This window comes from Tamandua tetradactyla, chromosome 1 (assembly GCF_023851605.1).
Source record: "Tamandua tetradactyla isolate mTamTet1 chromosome 1, mTamTet1.pri, whole genome shotgun sequence".
Lineage (NCBI taxonomy): Eukaryota > Metazoa > Chordata > Mammalia > Pilosa > Myrmecophagidae > Tamandua > Tamandua tetradactyla.
In genome coordinates, this window is record NC_135327.1 from 94809239 (window position 1) to 94831227 (window position 21989).

Below are 21989 nucleotides of genomic sequence, written 5' to 3' on the forward strand. Positions count from 1 at the left end.
TTTTCTCCCCTAACAAGGGGTTTCAACTCCCCTTTCATTCTACAATGAAGGAAGGTATTTTATGTCCTTCCGCTCTGGGAAGTAGGGCCACAGGTGCACATGGCATCGTCAGGATTCAGTACTTTGTCATTCATTCGTTCACTCAGTATAGAGTTATTAAAGACAGACGAGGTACCAGATGCTGCTCACTAGGAACATAGCAGCGAACTACACAAAGAGAACCCCTGCCCTTGTGGGGACGGCTTCCGGGAAGGGGCAGGCAGCACAGGAGTAAACCTGCAGTGCGTTACGTGGTCTAAGTCCTGTGGAGAAAACCAGAGCAGGGAGAGGGAAAGAGATAGGGAGTGTGGAGGTAGGGGTGGGAGTGGGGACGGGGTGGTGAGGGAGGGTCTCCCTGAGGAGGTGATGCTTGAGCAAAGTCCTGGGGAAGTAAGAAAGCGAGCTGTACAGATTTGGGGGAAGCACAGCCCAGGCCCGTGTGAGGCGTAGGCCCCCACTTCATAGCCCCTGCTCCTCAGGTAACCCCTGGTCTGTTCTGTCAGTTCAGCCAAGACCCGGTTGTGGCTGCCAGCAGCACTTGCACATTGTATTGTCTTCCTTTTGCCCTCCAGAACCTTCTTATACCGACCTCCCCGTCCCTGGCTCAGACTTCACGGTGGGAGGGCTGCAGGAGAAACATGAAATGAACTGTGTTACAAGAACAGACGTATCTGGGGTTAGGGGGATCAGAAAATAGTATCCCCGTTACCTAAACATTCTAGAGAAATTATTAAATTATCAACATAAAGGAAGATGAAAAAAGTAGAGGAAAAAAAAAAAGATTGCCCACAAAGCAATATAAATTAGACTTACCTCAGACTTTCCCTCTAAAATATTAAGTTCCAGAATGCAATGGAGCTATGTTTCCAGACGGTAGGACAAGAGTCTTGAGAATCTTGACACCAAAACTTAATGTGTGTGTGAAGGCAACAGCTAGTCATTCTCAATCATGGGAAGTCTCAGAAAGTTCATCATCTCAGTATCTTATTTGAGGAAATTTCTAAAAAATATATTCAAATGACCAAGACACAAATTAAAAATAAAACTCCAGAAAGAGGAAGTTGTAGTTAAAGGTCTAATGTCCTCCCTTATTGGGCTGGGACCTGATGTGCCTACTGGGGCAAAGCTTGACCCTGCCACCAGGTTCTCCTCTGCATCTCCCATTTCCATTTTCCAGTACCAGGATACACACTTGTTGGGCCCTGTTCTCCAACTCTCAGTGCAGGGGCAGTCTTTTATACATTTAATGGCCACTTCCAACAAGAATCCACAGTGTTCTCTTCCAGCCCTTGCTGGAGTGAAGTGTCTACACCCGTCACTCCACTGAGGAACTGAACCAGGAGGCTTGCTTTTTAAAAAGTACTTTTAAAAAAAATTACTTTTGAAAGTGGTGTTCCCTACATAAGAGCAGAACCGTATATTGTAACATAATGACCTGTTTTGTTTTATTTTCGGCCATGGAACACGGACAATGATTTTCCGTACCTTTAAAAGTTAAATTGAGAGTCCTGAGTCATTGAGGTTTAACTGGGAAAGACTAAAGAACCACCAAGTGACAGGCTCTGCCACTGAAGCCACCTTCATAGCCTCTTTCTTACAGGCTCTACAAATAGTCCTAGATTAACCAGTCTCTAAACCAACATAATCTCAGTTTTGTTTTTATTTTTTAAGTGAGGAATAGGACTTATAAAGAAACAAACTCAGATGTTAGAGGAAAGGATAGCTTTTCTGGGCAGTGACTTCTAAGTAATTTTTATTTCTCCTTTACATAGTTAGCAGATACTTAGAAAACTGATTTAAAGAAAAAACAGCATATACATTTTTGCATATACTGTGTAATTGTGGCAATGTAAAAAAATGTGCACATCAAAAGGAAGGAAATATATTACAAAGTATTTATAAGTTCGGCTATGGATAAATTTTTCCCTTCTATTTATCTTTATTTTCTAAATTTTCAGTGGGAACATGAATTACGATTATAATGTAAAACTGTTTTTTTCTTAAATTAAAATAAGATGGTGAGTGGTTTGAGTTTGCTTAACAATAGCAAGCAGACTGCTATTTGATGCCAAAAAAGTAATTGCTAATTACGAACAATTCTCATTTTTACCAAAACTGATCAGGCAGTTTTTACTTCTAGCAGAGGCCAATTTTTTTTTTTAGCTGGAGAGAGTTGAATTTCTTTTAAAATAGTTTCGAATTCCAACGCTCATGTAAACTGTTCAAGGGCATTAATACAAATTTATGCTGGATCCAAACTGAAAAGAATTTTTTATGGGGGGGTAGGAGGAACAGACCATCAGTTGTAGCCTCAAGAGGCATTAAATACCCAGATCTTTCTAGGGTCAAGGCACTTCCCACCAGGTAATCAGAAGGCATGTGGTCCTATTTTTTTTGTAGACCCCCTCATACAACCTCAGCACAATTTTGGACATCAGCTCTTTCCTTAATCCTCAGATCTCAGGATTTAAAGTAGAAAATAAACTCCATGGAGAATGATGCTCATCTCTCAAGCTCACTATTGTATTCTAGAACATGACAACAAATTCAACATTTGTTGAATTGCAAAATCTGCTGAAGTAAATACCATAACCCCCCTTTTGTAGTTGAAGAAATTGAGGCTTAGAAGAAAGTATTTGAATCTAAATGCTTTCACTCATCCAAAATCTGGGCTTTCTCTGCTGCATCCTGGTGCCTATCACTCAACCCCCCAGCAATTTTTGTTAACAAGTTTTTCTCTTTCGTTCTTGAATTATTTTGTATATAGACTTCTCTCCTGCCCAAATATATTCTATGTGTTCACCAAATACCTTAAATTGCCTGTAGTAATTTTGATTTAAAGCTTTATTTCCTGCTACAGTTCACATTTTATAACTCTTTGGACATTAATAATACAGATCAATTACTGAAAATCTTTTGATAAGGAAAGGGGGCAAAAGGACGAGGTGCTGGATGCAGAAGGAGAGAAGAAAGCTTCACAGCATGCCAGGGAGAGATAATCAGTGAACCTTCTCCAGGACAGCTTTCCCTGGAGACCTGTACTGACCTCTTAAGATCCATGTCACCAACAGCAAGCCTGTTTGCCAACAGCTGAGTTTTTCTGTGGATTTCCAGCTATTCAGTGGGCAAAAAAAGTTAATCATCTGAACAGAGACTAAGAATATGGTTGACCAATTGACGTCAGTTACAATTTGTATTTGTTAATCGTGATACCTTTTTGTGGTTTTCTGCTATAAAAATGAGATGCATTTGCAATTTCATGAGCTTTTCCTTACAAGGTAGGATGGTACCAGATATCACAGTTCAGAAATGAGATACTCACAAAGTGGTTGTTTAACATCTGAAAGGCAGCACAAGACTGGGCTATCTATCATTAGAAGTTTGATCATTTGCTTCCTTCTGTCCTTCCATGAGAGTATGGTTTTCATTTGCAAGCTCTACTATGGCACAGAAGATGTCTGGTTTTCTGGCCTTTCTCTGACACCTTGTACTACACTTAGAACAGAGAAGGTACTCAATAAACATTTATGTTTGTTAAACTTTGAGACCTTTCAGAAAACCCTCTGTTGGCTTTGTTACACTGTATTTAGTGTTGTGTTTTCCAGTGTCTTACAGAGCAATAGGTTGGAAAGCAGTAGCAATGCTTTAAGTTCAAAGTATCTTTTCTGTCATTAAATATCTCACAAAGAAAAATGGAATAAAATAGATTGAAAGCATGATAGACTAGAGCAATGTTGAAGAATCAAATACATACAAATTCAAAACTATTGTAACTGGGATTTAAGGGATGATTTTGATCACTAAATTCTTGTGTAGATGCTCCTTTTAACGTTCTGGTATATTAGAGCAGACAGAAGGATAAACCTGAAATCTTTGAATTGTAATCCGGCTACCTTGATCTCTGGTAATGATTGTATAGTCTTTACCTTGTGCCTTTGTGATTGTAAAATGCTCATGACTAACCCTCACTTGTACCCGTTTTATCCAGTTTTTCAGCTTTAGAGTTTGTGCTCACTAAAGACAGCCCCTGATGTTTATTAATGAAGGGTCTTGTGCCAGCCCAGAACTAACAAGTCCAAAGTTATCTTGATAATCAAAGCTCGATCTAACCAAAATGGGCCCACCTGACATGCACAGTAGCTTAGACTTTAACCTATAAGTTAGCTATGCCTCATTATAATACTAAAAATCACACCATCATCATCTTAAAGCTGCCATTTTCTTTCATATCTTCTGTGACTAAGCATGTAATCATTTTGTGCATGCTCAATAATTAAATCACCACTAATTACATCATCTTGGGCCATCATATTCATTATCCCAAAATGTGACCATCTTTTCATACTATAAAACTATTAGAATTATTGCAGTTTGGGAAGACAGATTTTAGGCTAACAGGCCATTTGATCTCCTGATTTGTGCCTGGTAATAAACTTTTTCTCTTTCTGAAACCACAGTGTCTCAGAAATTGGTCATTTTAGTGCATGGGCAAGAATCTACTCCCTATGTCCAGTAGCAATTTGGCAAGCCTCTGGAGGGACACAAGGTACCAAGAAGTAAGGAGGCTCTCTGCCTGAGGTTCTGGGGCCCTGGTGGAACAGATAATGGAAACAGCCTTCTGTGTCCACTAGATGTTTCTTAGTCTAGAGGCTCAACAACTGGGCTTTCTCTGTTCTACCCGTACTCCACACTCTTTGGCACCTTAAGAAGTTTCAAACTTCAGGTATTAATGGGATAGCCACGACTCAGAGTTAGAGCTCTGAAGCAATGAAAGTCAGCAGTACCCCTTTCAGCAGCTGTTTAAAAAGTGAAAAAGTGACCAAATTTCATTCAGAGATATGACTGAAGCTGATCTGGATAGAACCAAGTAAATCAGAGTACTGGGTAAACGATGATATGGCCCATATTTTCAAACTTCAACTTCTGTGCAAGAACAAAAGGAGAGATGTTTATTTGGTGAAAAATTTATATTTAGGGTAGTATGTAATCTAATTTAACTTGTAAGGTCAGTTTACTTGAACATCTTAATTCCATGGAATCTTGAATACAGCGTGAGATCTTGTTGATTTGTACAAGTTAGTGTGATGTCCTAATATATCCCAGACTAATTTGGGCAGAGAATAAAAAGTATTTACAAAGACCCCTTGTAAGACTGATGAGAATGGAGGAAATATTCAACTTCCCTATTTGGGGAATTTCTGATCTTGCAAGCAGTGGGGACTAACAAATCAATAGGCTGAGCCCTCGATCTTTGGGATTCACCCCTATGAAACTAATTCCTGAAAAGGACAGGCTAAGCCTACTTAAAATTAGGCCCAAAGTCACCCCCCAGAACACCTCTTGCTCAGATGTAGCCTCTCTCTAAGCCAATTTGGCAGGTGAACTCATTGTCTTCCCCTATGTGGGACATGACTCCCAGGGGTGTAAACCTCCCTGGCAATGTGGGACAGAAATCCCGGGATGAGCCAAGACCTGACATCAAGGATTTGAGAAAGCCTTCTTGACCAAAAGGGGAAGACAGAAATGAGACAAGATGAACCATCAGTGCCTGAGAGTTTTCAGAGTCGAGAGGTCATCCTGGTGGTTATTCCTAAGCATTATCCTGGTAGGTATTCCTAAGCATTATATTAGATATCCCTTTTTAGTTTATGGTGTATTGGAGTGGCTGGAAGGAAGTACCTGAAACTGTTGAGCTGTGTTCCAGTAGCCTTGATTCTTGAAGATGATTATATAAAGATATAACTTTTACAATGTGTGTGATTGTGAAAATCTTGTGTCTGGTGCTCCTTTTATCCAGGGTATGGACAGATGAGCAAAAAACTATGGATAAAATAAATAAATAAGGAGAGGACAAAGGGTAAAATAAATTGGGTAATGAAAATACTAGTGGTTAGTGAAAGGGAGGGGCAAAGGGTACGGTATATACAAGTTTTTTCTCTTTATTTCTTTTCCTGGAGTGATACAAATGTTCTAAAAAATAATCATGGTGATGAATACACAACTATGTGATGATATTGTGACTCATTGATTGTACACCAAGTTTGGAATGTATGTGTGTGAATATTTATCAATAAAAATATTTTTAAAAAAGAAAGAACTTTTGAGCTGTATTGAAAATTGAAAAAATTTTAGTTTTGAGTCTATGAGAAAAAGGTTTTTTTCTGTAACATAATCTGGCCTTAATATGATTTAAAATGAAAAAGAAAACCACTGCAGTTTAAGTTAAAGATATCCAGTTAAAATTGTTCTGCAAAAAGGCAGAAATGTGATTAAGATCATGTATATTCAATCCTTTATTTGTCCCTCTCAAAAATATTTCTGTGTTTCTGTTTCTTGTGTGATGAACGTCCTATTTGTGTCTGTCTGCCTGTTCAATGTGTGTTCTCATACCTTGGATCGTAATAACAAAGCAACAAAAATTCTAAAGAAAATCTCTATTGGAATTACTTAAGAAATAAATAGGTGGTTTTATATAAGTATATGAATTAATATTTCTGCAGTAAAAAGAAATGTAAAGCCTCTCAGAGCGGCAAGGTTCAAAACCCTTTGTTTTGTAGACAGATCTGACAGAAAGAAACCACCCTGGAATTCCCCCGAAGCCACACAAGGCTGCCAGACGACCGCCTTTAGGAAAAGCAAAGGCCTTTTCCAATTGCCCCAGTCACAGCTTTTAGTGAAATAGGTACAATAATTGGAAATATTTAAAAGAAGGACATAGGAGCTCTGAAAATTCCATGGCCCTCACTTTTGATAGGCCAGGCTTCACTCTAACTGTGCACCCTATCTCTGCCCTGGGGCGCCTAAACGCAGCAGCTGTAAGGAATGTCTGGGTATGGAAAGATGGGGCAGGTGAGGTCTTGAATTTTTTTCTTACTGGGCCTGGAGATTAGAAATGGCAAGCATAGAACACTGCGGAATAGGCCCTATTAGAATTGTTTTTTGCAACGGTAGCCATAGTCATCAAATCATTATTAAAATATGAATAGCCTTGGGTAATTGAATAAAATCTAATTACCAGGGCGGGCCACAGTGGCTCAGCTGGCAGACTTCTTGCCTGCCGTGCCGGAGACCCAGGTTCGATTCCTAGTGCCTGTCCAAGCAGAAAAAAAAAAGATCTAATTACCAAATTTCAGTAGGTAAAATGAAAGGTCTTTAAGAGCTACAACTTACGCTTAGGACAAATTAAGCAATTGCAGTATATTTTCCAGAACTTGATACTCAATATACTTTTTAAATTATTTTATGAAAACAAAGAGATTTTTTTCAACCTCCAATAAAAATAATTTTATGATAAATTTTTTAATTGAATAAATGAAATTTTAGTCTGCTTGGACAGATTCTCCCTAAATTTATACAAGCTTACTGATTAAGTAAGCTAGTATTTTAAATCTCAAAATTTCTTTAAAAAATAGCCTAACTGGGCAGGCCACGGTGGCTCAGCAGGCAGAGTTCTCACCTGCCATGCCAGAGACCCGGGTTAGATTCTGGGTGCCTGCCCATGCAAAAAAAAAAAAAAATTAAAAATAGCCTAACTAGACAGGTTAGGTTACATGAACTAAGCAATGTTTCCGGTAATGATGACACAAAATATAATAAAATAAGAATATGCTGATGTTTCAAATATATTCTATTTAAGAAATCAGCTAAGTTTAGTAAGAAATATAAATGAATTTTTTAATAACCTTAATCACCTGGATTTCAGAGAACCTCGCTTTTGGTTCCTTTGCCATTTATTGCCTCAGTATGTGGAAGAATGTGAATTTGTAGTGGCTTGTTAATGTTGATCAGTATATTTTTGTTAGTAAGTGCTGTCATGAGTAGGGAAGACCTAATTCTTAGCTTCGAAGAGCTTATATTCTAGTTCAAATGTACATGTATTAGGGCGCAGTGTACGACAGTAGTAATAAAGGAATAAAAATACTGGAAGAATATTTAAAAGCAGGTAAATAAAGAATGACCAAAAAGGCCTCATAAAGGATGACACTTACAAGACCTTTAAATAAGAAAGTAGCATCTGAAGAAATAAGACTCTGAACTAGTTTTTTTTTTTGTTTTTTTTTTTAAACATTTTCTTATTTTATTATATTTTGTTTGTTTGTTTGTTTTTTACATGGGCTGGGGCCAGGAATCGAACCGGGGTCCTCCGGCATGGCAGGCAAGCACTCTTGCCCGCTGAGCCACCACGGCCCGCCCTGAACTAGTTTTTTAAAAGCCATAATTTAATTTTGTAAACTAACATATTCCTGGTATTATTTAGCACTTGAGAATAATGTCGATAAAAAATTGAGTTTGTTTTTATATAAATCCCTTAAATATTGAAAAGCTGATTGTATTTGGGGCTTTTTGACCTTTGAAGGTAGTGCTGGATTGGACTGAGACATTTGAAGCATATTGTAAAGTAATCATTTGCATGTTGTGAGTATAAGGTATATAGGTACAATGCTATGTTCTACACCCAAGCATAAATTTCTTCCTCCTTCCTTTATTTTGTAGTATCTCTGTCTCTCTCCCCTTCGTGAATACTGTTATTGGAAAGAAGTATATATGTTCAAAAGCTTTGTGAATTTGTTATCAAATTTATTTTTGATTATGTGCAGTTTGATTAAATAAAAATTATAGGTAGGATAGATAGTATTTTTATTATTTCCCATACTAAGATGATCATATTATCTGATTAAAAGTGAATTTTGTTTGTATGCTGACTATAAGCCCTGAATGAATATAGAAAATTAGAGGTTTATAAAAGTGAATTCTGTCATAATCAATGCTGACCAAAAATTTAATAGGCTTGTTTATCATATATTTCAAAAAAGAAAGCTTTTGTGTCATAACTGATATTCATACAAAGCTAAAATTTAGTTTACTGCCTGTATAAAATAATGTGGATTATTCTTAATGTAAAGTTTTAAAAAGTTTTTCTTAATCATCCCAGTACTCTGTCTAGAAAACATTTACATCAGAATAATATCCTTGTTTCTGTTTAGTCTTATCATCTTTTATTTCAAAATACAAGTCTTCTCACTGTTAAGGGAAAAACTGTTACAAAAATTTGTTCTTTCACCCTGTAAAAGTAAGGTGCTAAAATAGTTCAACATATTGCATAGCAGATATTTGGGAAGTATTACAGTTATTAGAGTAGTTAAAAGGGATTTTCTATCCTGTTGATAGCTAAATTTGTATGAGTAAAATGTTATTCATATATTTAGAGAGTGTATAAAATTTCTAAAGACTTGACAATGTTGTTCTCACTGTTATATCCTGATACTAATTGGCATAATGTTAAACAATGGTATGATGTTGTTAATCGTGGTTTTATTATTCTTAGAAAAAGGCTACAGATCTTAGAAACAACCAAATTTACTTTGCACTGCTTTGCTCTAATGCTTCTCTAAAAGTATATGTGGTCAGCTACAAGTCAGAGCTTCATCTGTAACAAGAAGAGACTTTACGAGAGAGGCAGGACAAATATATAAAATGTATTTTATCTGTTAATTAACGTAACTCTGGTAATTGTATAAAGGTGAAACTGAACAAAACTTCTGCTGTGGTTTGTCAATATAAAACAACTGTCTAATGTTTTTGTTTCTGAAAGTAGCTTTTTAAAATGCTTATTAAAATTAGAGCTTAGGTTGTAAACTTTAACTGATATCTTTAAATTCTGAGATGCTTTACTCTTTGTATAACCAGGTAATTCCCTGGAACTTTAAGTGTGACCCTGAGACTCAGAGTTAGTTCTGCAGCTCTGAAAGTCAGCACTACTCCAAACAGCAACTATTAAAAACTGAAAGAAAAAAAATTCAGACTCCGACTAGAGATGTGACTGAAACGGATCTGGCTAAAGCTAAGGTAAATCAAAATGTAAAGTGAAAAAAAAATTATTGCCTTTATTTTAAAACTTTAACTTTGTGTGAGAACAAAAGAAAAAAATATTTGTTTGTCCAAAATTTAAATTTAACCTATCTGGCCAGTTTATTTAAACAACCCAATTCAGCTTCATTTGATATGGAACCTAGAATAAGGAATAAAATGTTGATGTTCTGGGCCTTGTGACAGTAGCTCAGTGGCAAGATTCTCCCCTCCATGCCAGAGACCCGGGTTCAATTCCTGGTGCCTGCCCATGCCAAAAAAAAAGGTTAATGTTCAGTACAGATTAATGTTATACCCTGAAACATTTCAGAGTATTTTAAGCAGAAAATAAGGACATATTTGCAAAGTCCCTTAAGGGACTAGAGAAAAAGTGCAACTATTAAACTTCCCCACCTAGAGAATTCCTGATATTTTCTTAAGCAATGGGGACTTCCAGTTTAATAAGTCAAGGACTCAATCACAAGGCTTGCCCTTATAAAACTTGTTTCTAAAATGGCAAAGCTGAGTCTACTTATGATCAATGCCTAAGAGTCACCTCCAGAGAACCTCTTTTGTTACTAAAATGTGCTCTTTCTCTCTAAGCTGAATTCTGACCTTCCCACTATGTGGAACATGATTTCTAGGGGTGTAAGCCTGGCCCTGGTATCATGAGACATGACTCTCAGGGATAAGCCTGGCCCTGGATTGTGGGGCATGACTGGCCCTGGCATCCGGGGATTAGTTGGCCAAAAGGGGGAAAAGAAATAGCATATCAATGGCTAAGAGATTTCAAATCAAGTTGAGAGGTCATTTTGGAGGTTTTTATCATGTAGGTTTCAGCCAGATATTGCAAACTGCCACAGTATGGCAAACCCCAAACAACAGTATTCCTAAAAACCCTGAAAAACTCCTGGACTCTATAAAAATTTTACTTACTAAGTTTGTTTTTCAGAGACTTAAAATCTCCAGATTATTCCAATGCCAGATAAGCTCTGGAATCTAGAAATACCTGACTCTTCAAGAAGGGAACAATCAGTTTCATCCCTTTGCCCTTTAATGACAAATCCCCTTTTCAGCCTTGAAGAAGTTAGAAATAGTCTTCACTCACATGTCCTTCAAGGTTGAGAGATAATTATCAAATGAGAGGGAGGAGTTGTAACTGAGAAATTGGAATTTAAGGGATGATTTTGGTCACTGAATTATTGTATAGATGCTCCTTTTTACTTTCTGGTATATTAGAGTAGACAGAGGGAAATATCTGAAATTTTTGAGCTGCAATTCAGCTACCTTGATCTCTGATAATGTTTGTAAAGCCTTTATCTTGTGCCCTTGTGATTGTAAAAACCTTGTGACTACCCTCACTTGTACCTGTTTTATCCGGTTTTTCAACTTTGGAATCTTGTGCTCACTGAAGAAAGCCCCCAGTGTTTGTTAATGAAGGGTCTTGTGTCAGCCCAGAACTAACTTGTCGGTGCAAGTCCAAAGTTATCTTGATAATCAAAGCTGGACCTAACAAAAATGGGCCTGCCTGACGTGCAGTAGCTTAGACTTTAACCTATAAGTCACCTACACCTCATTATAATACTTAAAATCACACCCACCATCATCTTAAGGCTGCCATTTTCTTTCATATCTTCTGTGACTAAGCTTGTAATCATTCTGTGCATGCTCAATAATTAAATCACCTCTAATTATATCATCTGGGGCCACTGTGCTCATTATCCTAAAACCTGCCCATCTTTTGATACTATAAAGCTATCAGAATTTCTGCAGTTCAGGGAAACAGATTTTGGGCTCATAGGCCATCTGATCTACTATTATGTGCTTAGTAGTAAACTTTTTCTGTCTTTGAAACGCTGTTGTCTCAGGAATTGATCATTTGAGCAAACGAGCCAGAATCCACTGCCTTTGTCCAGTAACATTATCACAACACTGTTTCTCACTATTTTTCTCTTTCCTTTTGTTCCAGAATGATATTACTTTGCTCCAGGAAAAATGAATCATTTGTCATCTGTATTTTGCTTTCTTCCAAATAAAATAGCTATGTAGGGTGGATTTATAGACAAAAGCCTTCTTGAATCTAATCACATGCTAGGATAATATATTTAATACTAGTGACTAAGAGCAGTTATAGGAATGCCTTATTTGAGTTTTAAAGTTTTTTTTTTAATAGCAATCTTTAGGGTGCTACAAGTTTGTTCCTTTGAATCATAATCATGAAAAATATATGGCTTCTTTTTTGGGGTAGGACTGCTAAAGTAAACTGGTTTTGTTTTGTTTTCAAAAGTGTATACTATTCAAGGCCATTTTGATTCATAAGCAATCAATCTATTTTTGCATTATGTTTTATGCTAATCCTACAAGACCAGTAGATACTTTCTTGTCAGAGAGACAGTTATAGAAAAGGAATGTTTGAAAAGCCTTCAGAAGATCATAAGCCTGGACTTTGTTGCTACACACATATGATGGGTTAGGCAAGATGTTAAGAAAAAAAAAAAAAAAGGCTTTCAAAATGTGCATGTCCTCTAAGCCAGTAATTCCACTTCAATGAATTTATCAGAGAGATATAAAGACATCTCTTCAAACATATATATCGGTCATGTTTATAATAGCATGAAATTGGGAAAAGCCTAGATTTGCAACAATAGAAGATTTGTAAAATACTTTCTGGTATATCTAATAATTTATAACTGCTGAAGTCATACTTATTGATATGGGGAAAATGTTCATTTTCTGTTGTCAAGTGCAGGGGGACGCAGAATACTAGATCGTATGTCTGGGAGGATGCCATTTTGGTAAGTTCGAAACTGTGTGCTTTTGTGTATGCACATGTGTATACATTCTCATGAGCAGAGAACTACGAAAACATTAACAGTGCTTGGTTTTGACACCTCTCACAGCTCACATCCCCTCAGCTGGCTTTTTCACTTCCGCCATTCCTGTGAAAACCAGCTGCACAGTTGTCTCCTGACAGCGCCTTCCTTCTGCTGCACAGAGCTTCTCTTAGCCTTACACGTTGCCACAGAATCCCTCTCAGCCTCCCAATATCTGCACAGGTTTGGAAGTACCACGGAGTTCATTCCCCTTGGAATGATCCTTGACCAATGAGGGATGCGAATCAGAGGATAAAAATTCCCATGTGGCATCCCGATAGATATTTAGCAATCAACTCTGGATAAAAATAGCCCTGATTTGTAGCATGCACCAATTTCCATGGTGAAAATACTCCCACCATGGCTGATTTCAAGTTACCAACCCGATGTCACTGAACACAAAGTTGGCAAAGGACGTGAGAAAGCTGATTTGAGCAGTGCAAGAGGGCTCCACATACACCACCAAATTATACTTGCCTCTTCCATCTTTTGAGTAGAAGACCTGAACCACATTCTCCTTAGAGGGTCCAGAGGGTATCTAGTGAGAGTGAGTCCTCGTTGTTCAGAGTGGTGAATCATACAGTTATTGGACAAAGGCGGTGAGTTCTGTGCCTGGTGAGCTAAATGACCAATTCTTGAGACACCGGGGTTTCAAGGACAGAAAGTTTATCATTAGGTGTAAAGCAGGAGATCAAATGGCCTATTGGCCCAAAATCTGTCTCCGCAAACTGCAGTAATTCTGATATTTTTATAGTATCAAAAGACAGGCAGGGTTTAGGATAATGAGCACAGTGGCTCCAAATGATGTAATTAGAGGTGATCTAATTATTAAACATACACAGATTGATTACATGCTTAGTCACAGTTCATGTGAAAGAAAATGGCAGCCTTAGTATGATGATGGGCATGATTTTTAGTATTATAATGAGGTATAGGTGACTTGTGTTTAAACTCTAAGCTACAGAGCATGTCAGGCAGGCTCATTTTTATCAGATCCAACTTTGATTATCAAGATAACTTTGGACTTGAACAGACAAGTTAGTTCTGGGCTAACACAAGACCCTTCATTAATAAACATTAGGCTTTCTTAAGTGATCACAAGATTCCAAAGTTGAAAAACCGGATAAAACGGGTACAAGTGTCGTCACAAAGTTTTTACAATCACAAGGGTACAAGTTAAAGGCTTTACAAACATCAGAGTTCAAGGCAGCTTATCATTACAGTTCAGAGATTTCAGGTATTTCCCTTTGTCTACTGTAATTTACCAGAAAGAAAAAATGAATATCTATGTGATGATTCGGTAATCATAATCATCCCTTCAATCCTAATTTCTTGGTTACAATTTGATCATACTTTTTTTTTTCTTTTTTGTATGCCGTATGGTGGGGGGTCATATTTCATTCTTGTTCCATATGAGTATCCCGCTGTTGCAGCACCATTTGTTAAATTTTTGTTTGTTGTTTGGTTTGGTTTTTGGGAAGTGCATGGGTGTGGAATCGAACCCAGGCCTCCCACGTGGCAGGTGAGAATTCTACCACTGCACTACCCTCACACCCCCTGGAATTTAATAATACTTTTGCATTGTCTTTCCTTCCTTTCCTTTTTCCCTCTCTCCAATCCTCCAGTCTTGTCTTTGGGATCACTTCCCAAAAGAAACAGCCTGCACACGAGTCCTTTTCCAAGGCTTTCTTTGGAGGGCACCCAAGATAACACAAGGTTATTTTGGGGTTTGATTATATAGGATAATTTGCTTTTCTAACTTGTGCTTTTTCCATTAGACATGCCACTTTTGTCATTTAAAGGAAAATAAGTATTATTTTAAATAGTAGATGAACTCTACATCCATATGCCATAATAGAGACCCTTTGTAAATTGGGAAACAATTACATTGGCACACATTTATTGCTAGTCGTTCCCTAGGGACACATTTATTGCTCTCCATGCCCACCGGTCCCACCCTCATATTGCAGATATAAGTTTGCTCCATAGTAAGTGGAAAGAAAGAAAGATGTGACCAGGAGAATAAGAATTAAAGGAAAAGATAAATTTTTCTTATTTTTCTGGTCAAGTTATTTTTTTCATTACCTCTACCAAAGGCCTCATGTAGGTATCTGTTAAAGAATAATGACAATAATAGCTCCAGATGAGAAAACCATGATTCAGAAGCTTCATGATCAGAAAAAGAATCCTGGCACATTATTCAAATTTAGAGAGATAATTGCTGTAAAGAGCTGAGTTTTCCAAATTTGAGCATTGACAAGGAGGCAACTACATTATTATTATTTTCATGAAATATTTTACACAGAAAACTTCCCATGGACAAAAATCTTATCACTAAAAGAGAATTTAAGCAGCCAGATTCAAAAGAAAGTACTAAAAATCTGTAGATATTAGAAATGGCCAACAAAATGCATATATTTTTGTTCACAACATAAAGAAACACTATATATAATAGTCATAACTCCAGCAGGAAATGCGGTGGACCCATATGCAGAAAATGAGGACATTTTACTCAGGGATATTCACGGCTTAGCTAGATGGAGGGGCTGCCCCATGAAGAAACTAGGGGTCCTTAATCTGCCATTCATGGATAAGGCTAAAGGGATTCTATTAAGACCCCTGCAGTGTAACTCAGAGAACCTTTTCAGCTGGCCCCTTTCTCCTTTCCTTTGTGTGGGATTTCCAGCCCCCTTTTTCTATATACAGTAGATTTGCAGTGACATTTATTTTCTTCCGTATGAATTTCTCCATTTCCTACAATACAAATGTATTGTGTATTGCTTTTTGCAATCAGAAAAGGGGTATTTAAAACAACATCCAAATAGGATAAAAATCCTTTCAGGCTTTCAGGTGTTTGTGCCTCAAGGTTTCCGATTAAGCCTGCATTACTCCCACCTGCTAGCAGTCATCAAAATGCAGTCGTTGAGTGTCAGGTGCTTCTGGGACCAGGAGTTATAAACCCAGCCTATTGCAGTGGCAGCGCTTGTCACAACAGGGGATCTTAAAAGCTACATCACTGAAATGGAAGTGTGACTTAGCAATTTATTGAAGTTCAGGGCAACATTAATACTCGGGTTCAGTGACAGAAAGCGCTGACCTTCTCTTGAGCAGTGCATTGCTTTAGCTTAGGGGTGCTGTGAACCAAGGGCTGGTTGTTTTTTTTTTTGGGTGGGGAATAATGAAAGATTTTATTTAGATCTACAGACCTGAATGGGAAAAAATTAACAGTATTGTTGGTTGATATCATTAACATAGATATTATTAACTTATTAATAAAGATCATAAAAGAGCCATAGCTTTTAATATATACACGAATTCTGTTGAGCTAACAGTAAGTTTCATTTGGATACCAGCAGCTAACATGTTCTGAAGTGTTGTAATTGGTTTTTTTAAATTTAATGTATTCTGTATTATCAAACCAAAACAACATACAAACATGAACATTCTTAACATACAAACATTCTGTGTGTATAATCAATGATTATAATCAATGTTCACAATATCATCACATAGTAGTATATTCATCACTATGATCTTTTTTTTAGAACATTTGCATCACTCCAGAAAATAGAAATTAAAAGAAAAAAGAAAAAACTCACACATACCATACCCCTACCCCTCCCTCTCATTGACCACTAGTATTTCCATCTACTCAATAGATTTTAATCTTTGTTCCCCCTATTTTTTTTCTATACCCCTTACCAGTCCCTTTTATTGTTCACTAGTATTTCAATCTTCTCAATTTATTTTAACATTTGTTCCCCTAATATTTATTTATTTTTTATCCATATTTTTTACTCATCTTTCAATATCGTAGCTAAAAGGAGCATCAGACGCAAGGTTTTCACAATCACACAGTCACATTGCAAAAGCTATAACATTATACAATCATCTTCAAGAAACATGGCTACTGGAACAGAGCTCTACAGTTTCAGGCATTTCCCTCTAGCTTCTCTAATACAATTTAAACTAAAAAGGGGATATCCATAAAATGTGTAAAATAACCTCCAGAATAACCTTTCTACTCTGTTTGAAATCTCTCAGCCATTGACACTTTATTTTGTCTCATTTCTCTCTTCCCCCTTTTAGTCGAGAAGGTTTTCTCAATCACTTGATGCTAACTCCCAGCTCATTCTAGGATTTCTGTCCCACATTGCCAGGAAGGTTTACATCCCTGGGAGTCATGTCCCATGTGGAGAGGGGAGGGCAGTGAGTTTGCTTGCTGTGTTCTCTTTTACAATCAGTCCCGTTGCACAATCTATATCCCTTCAGCCCCAATTACCCAATATCTACCCTATTTCTATCTCCTGATGGGCTCTGTTCTTAACTGAAATTCTCTGTGTTCATTCATTAATGTCAGTTCATATCAGTGAGACCATACAGTATTTGTCCTTTTGTTTCTGGCTAATCTCACTCAGCATAATGTCCTTAAGGTCCATCCATGTTGTTACATGCTTCATGACTTTCTTTTGTCTTACAGCTGCATAATATTCCATCGTATGTGTATTCCACATCAAGTGCTGGTTTTTATCTCCCCTTCCTCTGGTTCTTGAAGAAGCTCAGAGTCAAATTTGTGTCATATTCTTTTCCAACTCCATAAGACCTTACTTTTTTTTTAAAATTTTTTTGCTTGCTCATATTTTCTCTTTTACTTTATTGCCTTTTTTGAATTTTGTTTTATTCTACTGTATTTTGTGTCTCTAAATAACCTGCCTGAAACCGTTCTTGGAAAAGAAAGGACACAAAAATCAACAAACTAACCCAGAGCCAGGAACACACAGCATTCCCTCAGGGCCTTCCCAAGATTCTGTGAGCTTGGTGCAGTGGAGAGAAAAATTAAATGGAAAGGGGAAGACTCGGTTTCTAAACATCCTTCGCATAATCTGGGGCCTGGGTAAAATTACTTAACTTTTCTGGATCTCAGTCTATGAAAGATTTGCTTCTCCCCCCAACTTCTTTGGAACTTCTTTTGTTTGGTTTTCCTAACTTGTAAAAGCCATAAATATTGTATACCTTAAAGCGAGTATATATGATGAAGTTCAACAAACATTTACTGAGGGCCTACTATGGGTAAAGCAGTGTGCTACAAAATTAGAATCTTCATATTCTTTCCTTACAGAATTAAACTTCTGAGAGTTAATTCTAGGGATTTTTTTAAAAATTTGGTATCACAATATTTACAGCCATTTCATTCATATTGGGAGGGGGTCCCTATCTGATACAACAGGTCTTCAACTATAGGGAATCAAAATAATTCATTTCTCAGATGTAATCAGAAAATTATAAATTTAAGATGATGTAGAAATATGAAAAAGAATATGTATAGTTAAAACACAAATGGAATATAAATAACTTCACTTTGAAGTAGATTTATAAGCACATTTTGGGGGTATGACAGAAACAAATTTAATTATTATTACCAATATATCACTAGTTGCTTTGAATCAAGTTAAGATACACTTTAACTTAGGCAGGTGTCAGTCCCAAAAGTGTGTTCAAACCATAAATTCTTCATCAGTGGGTCTAATAGTTACTTGAAGAAAATTCAAATGTAAAAACTTCTCTTTTAGTTTTACAGTTTCAGTCTCATTTCTGCTTTAGCAGGCCAAGTTTTATTTTTTCCAGGAGTTTATTGGCTTTTTCTGCTTATTCTTTACTGAAAGTCACAATTCAATGTTTGTGACAAAATAATCATTTCTATAGCAACCAACTGGAATGTCCCAAGGAGAGGATTGTAACTTCAGGAAAGAGATCAACAACAAGAGCAGATGAATAATGAAAATAATCATCACTTTGTTCTCAAACTAATATTTTCAATGAGAATAGAAGAAATATTAGGATGAAAATGTGTGTTCTAAGTCTTTGAGATTATTTCAGCCTTCAGAAAACTACTTTGGTTCCGTTTTCAAGAAGACATGAGTTATTCTAAGAGGAGCTGGGGATGCCTAATAAAATCTCCATTAAACCCTAGCTTACTATTGTGCATTGGAAAAAACTGTATAGATGTGTGTAAGTTATACTCTGTTGAGCACTATAAGGGAGAGAGTCAAACTATTATTTTTTTCTAGAATGAAAGGCATTTCTGAGTATATTAGAAAAGAGTAAGCCATTTGATATTATTTAAATGTAGCAGAGATTAATAAAATAGTCTATACTCTTACTATTAATAAAAAATTCTGGATCAAAAAAGAGTAGATGGAATGTGCTTATATCATCCATATTTTAGAGCATATATTACATACCAAAGTGGTTATAGCATAACACACAGGCAACCCTAAATATACAGCATTTCGAACTCAGGGCAATTTGAATACCAACCTGCAGTTGGTCAGTTCCAAGGAAAGATAACCCAAAGGAAGAACAATAAACGCTTTTGAGGTTTTTTTTTTCCATTGTGACATCGTTTACGTAGAGTAAAATGCACATATCTGACTTGTACAACCCTAGGAGTTTTGACAAATGTGTATGTCCATGTGGCTGACACCCAAATCAAGATAGGCAATGTTTCCATTGCCTCCTGCTACAATCCTCCCCTCTCACCCTTACCAAGGCAACCACTGTTTGGATAATTTTCACCTTAGATAAGAGTTGTCTGTTCTAAAACATTTAAATGAAACCATACAGTATACATTCTTTTGTCTCTGGCAGCTTTTGTTCAACAGCTTTCTTAGATTCATTCCCTTTGTTGTATATACAAATAGTTCCTTCCTTTTTATTCCATTCTATAACCAGACCGTTTTAATTCAAGCATGTTAATATAAATTATAAATCACAAACCAGCATACCTATACTGCTTTTCTCATCTATTAATAGTTTGCATTTCTAATCATTAAAATAAAATTGAAACTCCACTGATATAAAAAGCTGAAATAAGAGAATTTTTAAAAAGCAGTGTTCCGTTACTTTTATATCTATACCCCAACTACCTGCTAGCCTCAGTGCACAGCAGACTCTTTCTCAGGAGTGCTTTAATGACTCTACAGGGATTTTCATTAGCACATCAGTTATTTCAGGGCTACCACAAAGCAATCTGGGAAGCGGGCACACTTTGATTTGGATAGTCTTCGTGTCCACCACCCTTTCATTGCTCCTTACTCCTTCTCAAAGTCTTTGCCTCATTCCCTCCCCCAGGATTGCTAGCCCAATTCCAGTCTCTCCTGTTTTGTTTGCAGCTGTCTATGACAGATGGAAATGGCTCTAATAAGTTAATTCTAGGGGTTAGATAATGAGGGCTTAATGTTTTTTCCCTGCCAAAGGGAATTTTCATGTTGAAAGGAAAGTCTTTGGAAAGCAACCAAAGCAACCTGGAAGGTAATCAATAAATGCTATCTTCATTCCCTGGAAGAACCAAAGTAAAATTAAAGGGTGAGAAAGGTATTTTCAGAAGAGGAAGGCCGTGATAGCATCATCTGAGCTCCACCAGGTAGGCTGGATAAGAGGGTTGTGGAACTGCCTCTGGCGTCTGATGGCTGCCTGAAGACAAGCAGAAGAGTAGAATGAGGCAGCAGCCTACTAAATCGTCTGAACCCCTAAATTCACCCATTTTTCTTCACTAAAGCCCCAGTAATAGCTAAATGTGGCCTTTTACAAATGGGGGACAGTATTTTGAAATATAAACCTTCTCCTTTCCCTGGTATTCCAAGATAACCCATCTTTCCCCCCATTCAGATACACACATGCATGTATGTTATTCATGCACCCTCAGAGTAAAATTGCTATAACAGAGATGCACAGAGACGCAAAAGAGAAAATGAATTTCAAAACGTACTTTGGAAACTAAAAACAATAGTCTGAGATAAAAGGTTTTTGAGTTTGAAATACCTGGATATTCAGAATCAAAATCAAGGTCCTTAAGAACTGAGGTATGAAGTTGACACTATTACCTACTAACGTCTGTGGAAAGCAACAGATTTTTCTTTCTTAGGAAATAAGGACCCCTCAAACTGAGCGAAGAGGAGGAAGAATGATACTCAGACAGCGATGAGTGTCCTAAAGAAGTCATGGCTGCATCTGGCCAATTCTGCGTAGGCAGAACCCTCTGATGAGTCTGGAGAGCTGAGAGCAATTGGGGGCTGTGTCTTACCCTTAGTTGGAGCTCACAAAAGTGGCGGATTTTGTAGAGATCTCCTCCACTTGCATGGTAGAACGGCAGCAGTTGAAAAATGGCACAGCATGTCTAGAAAGAAAAAAATCAATACAGTTTTGTGAAGTCGCCTCCTCCACCCCGAGCCACTCAGGAAATCATTGGAAAGTCTTCAGGCTTTTCTGTTTACCCCCAGTATCATCAGGGAAATTCCCTTGGTGTATCGGTAGCCTCTAAGTATATTATCAGGGAAGTTACCCTAGAGATGCTGGGACAGAAAGGCTCATAGACCAAATTCAGATGTTTAAATCACACAATTTACTAAGTCAATTTAAAATACACAACAAAAAAGAAGGGAAAAGAGATAGGTAGGGTAAAACACTTAAGAAGGTGTGAGCAAAGCTGGATGATGAAACGTTCATATGTTCCTGGCCCCATCCCAGCAGCCATCTCTGCCGATGGTGCGGTTACAAGGACAAAAGAGGAGGTTTGAAGAAAGAGACCCAGGTGACAGAAGATGGCTGGAATCAAAGCAGACTCTGGTTCTACAGGAGAGACACATGGGCAAGTGTCTCTACAGCCAGAAATATAGCTCACCAATTTGCCTGATAAGCGACTGCATTTTATCTGGCAGAGAATACTTGGGGCCAGAATGAGTGTCACCAATGTGAGGTCACCAATTTAAGAGCTCAGTGAAAATTGAGTGCCTCAAATGCTTTGTGTGTATTTAATGTATCACAAATATTCGTTACCTCTAATGCCCCATGTGCTTCTTGAAAATTAGATACCTCTTCCATTTCCTGCTGTCTGTGTTCTGTACATATAAGCTCTACTAACTTTATCTATGCTTAACATGTCTCACAAGTTACTTACTTATCTATATTTAGCACATTTTATGAGCATCACTATCCCATTTCTATTCTCCATAGCAGTATTCAGCATTCTCAAATATTTCAGCAAATACACATTCACCCAGTACATGCACCCCCTACACCACCACAAAAGTCTCAAATAATACCTGTGGGGGAGACCAGCAAACTAAAAGATACTGTCACCTGGGAGACCAATGACCAGAGACCTAATATAAATTTAGATATCTCAGCAGATGATGGCTAGAGGATTGAAGATCAGGGAGCATTGTAAAACCT

General features: G+C 37.3%; 1 long non-coding RNA gene across 2 annotated transcripts; it reads right to left on the minus strand.

Annotated features, from left to right (window-relative positions):
- Positions 1–439: 439 nt before the first annotated feature.
- On the minus strand, positions 440–19121 carry LOC143685251 (uncharacterized). 2 transcript variants are annotated; one of them, XR_013176503.1, is made up of 4 exons: positions 19077–19113; positions 3086–3153; positions 853–1039; positions 440–664 (listed from the first exon to the last, which is right to left on the minus strand). It is a non-coding gene; the product is annotated as an uncharacterized LOC143685251 (long non-coding RNA). The 2 variants fall into 2 exon arrangements; XR_013176509.1 differs by lacking the exon at positions 3086–3153 and having other exon boundaries at positions 19077–19121.
- Positions 19122–21989: the final 2868 nt, after the last annotated feature.